A 5661-nucleotide genomic window follows, 5' to 3' on the forward strand; every position below is an offset into this window, starting at 1 on the left:
ACCTTCTTTGGGTTCTTACTTGGGTTTACCAGTCGAACTGGGACGAAGCAAGGTAGCAGAGTTTGGGTTCTTGATTAATAAAGTGGTTCATCGACTTTCGGCCTTTGCCTCCTTGGTCCTTTCTTCGGCAGCAAAATTGGTAATCATTAACTCGGTTTTGGTTGCCTCGGTCAATCATATTTTGTCGGTGTTCCGAGTTCCTGCATCGATTTGCTCTAAGATAAATGATCTTCTGGCCCGATTCTGGTGGAAATCGGATTCTCGTTCAAAAGGTTTATTCTTACGTACAAAGTCCCTTTTGCAATTACCAAAGGGAATGGGAGGATTGGGTATTCGCCGTCTTGATACTTTCAATTCTGTGTTATTAGCTCGTCAAAGCTGGCGTATACATCATCATCCTCAACTTCTTATTTCCAGACTCTTGTCGGCCAAATATCCTTCTTTCCACCTTTCACATCCTACTAGGATCCCTGGTGCTTCCTGGGGCTGTCAGGGTCTGGTTCATGGGTTGTCAGTCTTATCTGAAGGAGTTGTCTGGAAGATAGGTTCGGGTTCCCAAGTCTGCATACTTCAAGATTCTTGGGTTCTAGGGGAACCCATTATGTTTCGTGATAATTGTGAGTTGCCTTTACCATCTCATGTTTCCTCTATTATTAATCCGCGTTCTTACGCGTGGGATACCTCTTTGGTTCATCAACTGTTTGACTCGTCCACGGCTCGTCGTATTTTGGCTTTGGAACGGCCAAGTAGACCAATGGATGATTTTGTTTATTGGAAATACTCTAAAGACGGGTCTTTTACTACTAAATCAGCTTACGCCATGCTGTTGGGTCGTCATCATATTTCGCATGGCGCTTCTCATATTCCGTTTTCATGGTGGTAGAAGTTTTGGGGTTTACCTCTTCTTCCTAAGTTACATTGTTTTGGTTGGAAGCTAATTCATAATGCGTTACCTCTGGGTAGCGTCTTGCGGCTTCGGGGGATTCCTGTGGATTCCACTTGTGTATTCTGCTTACAGGGTTAGGAGACTCTTGATCATCTTTTCCGGGATTGGCCTTTCACTTCTCATCTTTGGTCCACAGCTCCTAATATTTTGTCACTAACTGTTCGTCGGGATTCTCAGTTTTCTAGCTGGTTTGCGGAATTGGTTACAGATTTGTGTGGTTCTAAGGCATGGGAAACATTGGTTCACTTGTTTTCCTTTTTTTGGTCACTTTGGATTGCGCGCAATCATAAGGTGTTTCGTCAGGCTGTTATTTCTCCGCCCTTTGTTCTCCATCTTATGCATGACAAGGTTGTTCGTGGCTCTGCGGCACAGGATTTCAGAGTTTCTTCTTACACTTCCAGATTTTCTTCTGGCTCTAGATGTGGGTCTGTGTCTACTTCTCCACTTTGTCGTCTCTACGGTGCCTCCGTGCCTTCTGATGCAATTTGTTTGGTGTTTGACGGAGCTTTTGATTCCCGGGATTCTTTAGCAGGGGCTGGTTGGATCTTTAGAAGCAGGAATTCAGAGAGAGTTATTGGAGGAGGTTCTAGGGCCTTCCTTTCATCTTCGGCGCTTCATTCTGAATAGCAGACTTGCTTTTGGGCTCTTAAAGTTGCTTCTCATCGTGGGTTTGATAAGCTGGTTCTCTATACTGACTGCTCAAACTTGGTTATTTTATCTTCGTACGAAAGGCAGTCGAGATATCTCTTGTTTCTGGTTGCTTCAGGATATTAGGAATCTGCTTCGTGGGTTTTCTTCCTATGCCATTCGGAAAGTTCCTAGGCGGTGGGTTGCTCCAGCTCATTGGTTGGCTCTTCAGGCTCGTCAGCGTAGATTGTTAATGTGGTCTTTTTTAGTTTCCTAGTTTTTCTTTGTTTCTTCTGTTTTTCTTTCTTTCTTAGTTCGTCTTGTCAAAAAAAAGACATTAGGTGATGACTCGACAAATAATCCGAACTGTCGGCCAAGCGACAGGACTGGCGTCGCAATATGGTGGTTGGCGCCAGACTTTTTAGTAAATGTCTGGCGCTACACACCATTAAAGTGGCGCTACAGCCCAGATTTTTGCACCAATACTAGAGCCTCGGTCTGGGACTGTTTTCGATATTATTAGTCAACTGGGGTATGCCTAAAGTCGTACTAGGTCAATTTTGATTAAAAGAAGAAAAAGCTTTATTGACTCGAATGAATGAATGAATTAATTAATTAGGCCAAATTTCTTTAAATCATTAATTATAATCTCAACACAAATCAACAAACGGTTAGGAGGATCATAGAATATATATGCACAACAAATAATGCACAATTAGGCAAGGAAAGCACAATATGATGCAATGAGTTCGCAACCTAACCATGGCTCTAGTTCTCTAAAGTTCGGGATATGGTTTAGTCAAACAGGGTCCATGGTTAATTGTTCAGATGCACCGCGTTAGAAGCCTAACTGAAACAGCCTGCCTAGTCCGAAAGCCCCAAAATAACTTCTTTTAGGTGGAAAAGCTACATTTCTTTCCAAAAGCATAGCTTTAGCTATTACAACCCTTGAAGGGTTAACGCGTGTGGATAGAACACCGCGAGTTTTTAGAAAAAACTCACTTCCATGGTTTGGTGAATTCAACCTCTCAGATGTATCCTTTGTTGCCAGGAGCGTTCAATCGGGTAGATAGAGCATGGAATTCCCAGAGGTTATGTCCATATGTAGAACACATATGGGTTTCAGAAAAATGAGAAAAAAATTCAATCAGGAAGTAGGATCGAGCAAACAATACGAAAAAACCAGTCGAAATTAGAACGCATATTTCTGGCTCGGTATTAGGGGAAATTGGCGCCAGCAAACAGAGACTGGCGCCAACTTTTAAATGTAGCGCCTGCGCCAATACTAACGTCTGGCTCTACGGAAAAAAGTGTGGCGCCAAGCTCTGTCCCCTGACGCTACTTCCTACATGCCTCAGCAGCTTTCTTTGCTTAATAAAATCATCCAGTTTCGCGCGGTGTTTATTTCAGTCCTAGTTGTGAAAGACGTTTCTCAAATTTCCTACGTGTAAAATCCTATGTTTTTGACTCATTACGGATGGTCTTTCCAATGAGAACCTTTTTATGCATATGCCAATAATGTTAATCAAAATCACGCACATGAAATACTTAGAACTTTTCGAGTCTCATCCACTCATTCTAAATCATTGCCGAAACAAATTCAGGAATTAAAATAGAAATCCTCCCCAGTGGAGTCGCCAAAAACTATAGGGAATAGTTTCAAGCCTTTAAAAATCCCACTAGCTTGAACCCCACTGTGATCATACACTAAAGTACGGTGGCGTCCAAAAGGGAAGAAGATAGAGCAAAAGAGTCGCCAACAAGTTTTTAAGGAACTTGTAAACCGTTCACGAGGTGAAGGTTACACCCACTAACGATCCAAGAGATCGTCAACTCCATAAGGTCATGAACCAAATAAGGGTCCGGGGATGATGGTACAAATCCAACCTAAAAGAGACTGAACCTGCCCTAATAATAGGCCTCTACTTTATTCTGCTCGTATTTATGTGCGCTTTCTGACTAACATACAATCACTAAGATTAACCCTAAACCTGTTTATCTATGTTGGTTAAATTTAATGCACAAATAAATTATTATTGGTGATCACTTGAAATTATAATCACAATTACCCTAACAAGATTATTAATTATCTTATTAAGCGTGATTGCAAGTACCAATTCCCTTTAACCTGCAATAAAAGGTGATCAAGCAATAACAATATAAAATAATATGCACATCAAGCAACATAATAAATAATCATAAACATTAGAAAGAACATAGGAATCATCATACTTGATCATACTTGATATTAAAGATACCCCAGTCATGATACTAGGAACCATAAATAACAACCTAAGCATGATATCTACATCATAAAATCAATTAAACCATTAAAGTACTTACTTGGATGCCTCGTACCTCTTTCTAATTACAAAATACACACGTTAGTAACTTCAAGGAAAATAATAGTCAAAACAATTAAATTAAATAATTGAAATAGAGATTTGGGACCAAACCCTCAGAAATTAAAACCTTTCACGTCTAGGGCGAAGGCAACTTCGAATATGGCTAGGTGTTTCTAGATCTTGTGAATGCGGAATTATTTATTAAAGAGCAAAGTTTAGAAAGAACGCTAAAACATTAATGATTCATAAAGTAATTGTTGACAATTGATGATTGTAGATGATGAATGAAAACGTAGTTTATTAAAACTTCAGAATAAAAAAAGAATTGATGAATGGTAGATGATGATGATTGAATAGTAAATGAATATTGATAATCCGTGAATGAAAACGGAGTTTTTGATATGATATTTATAGAGAAAAACATCCAAAAAAGATAATTTATCAAAACAGAGTCTGAAGATCGAAAAACCACCTTGGCGCCAGACCTGGCTCATTGGCGCCACGACCAGTGGCTAGCGCCAGGCGCCAATGGCTGGCGTCTGGTGCCAATCCTGGTTCCAGACGCCAAAGGCTGGGGTTGGACGCCAAACCGGATTTTAACACGTTTTCGAAAATCTGATAATTTTACCGTACTGGAATATAAAATAATATAATTCAGTCAAAAATGCTATTTGATCTAATTAAAACTCTGAAGAATCCTAATTGAATTAAGAATGATAAGACCTTCTAGAATGTTCTAGAAGACCAAAACCATTCCTAATTACATTAGGAATGATAAATCATATAAGACCCTCCCCTAGATCATTGGGCCGTACTTAAAGCTCAAACCGGGCCCAGTTTAGTAAATCGGCCATAAATTCCTCAATATTCATCGGAATTGGGCTTATAATATATCGTTGGAAAGTTCTTTGCAATCCCCATCCAACTACACCACTATTGGACCCATATCATGGACCAACCAAACTGGATTGGCTGTTTTCTTAAAATAAAGTTTTCAAAAAACAGAGAGAAGAGAAAAGAAAAGAAAAGAAAAAAACTTTCCGCAACACTAGACCTTTCCACACTTTCGTTTCATTCGATTATGATTCGACGTAAAAGGTACTCATCACTGGGTTTGGTTTTGGGGAGACACAAATGGGTGTCTACACCACCACATTCCTAAATATTCACACCCTTAACCTTAGCCTCGTTACAACCATATTAAAGTCCTTTTGATCTATATATGCTATTGGTCTGCAAATTGGTGGAGGGTTAGATTTTGTGCAAGTCCTGACGAGGGTAATCAAACCGAAGAAAGGCATGAGCTAAATGGTTGAGCATCCCTAGGGTGGATTCAAATTTGGGGAAAAGAAGCGGTAAGAATGATTGGTCAATGAGGGTGCTAATTCTTGTTTCGTATCACATTTGATCCATTCTTGTTGATTGTGACAATAAACTAATGTTGAAATGAAATTGAAATTCTTGATATGATCTATTATTATTTGCTCGAGGACTAGAAATCTCAAGTGTGGGGGAATTGATAAGTTCATATTTTATATACTTTATTGTATCATTTTTACTCTATTTTAGAGTATAATTATGTGTTTATATATAGATATTAATGGCTTATCATGAAATTTACTTTGTTGAGCTTAATTGATAACATTTACTTAATTATACCCCTAATATACGATTTTGAAAAAGGAATTAGTAAAATTTTAGCTTTCATATTGTTTCAGGTTTATTACTTACAAAACTAAACAA

The sequence above is a fragment of the Chenopodium quinoa genome, unplaced genomic scaffold (genome assembly GCF_001683475.1).
Source record: "Chenopodium quinoa cultivar QQ74 unplaced genomic scaffold, ASM168347v1, whole genome shotgun sequence".
NCBI classification, from domain to species: Eukaryota; Viridiplantae; Streptophyta; class Magnoliopsida; order Caryophyllales; family Amaranthaceae; genus Chenopodium; species Chenopodium quinoa.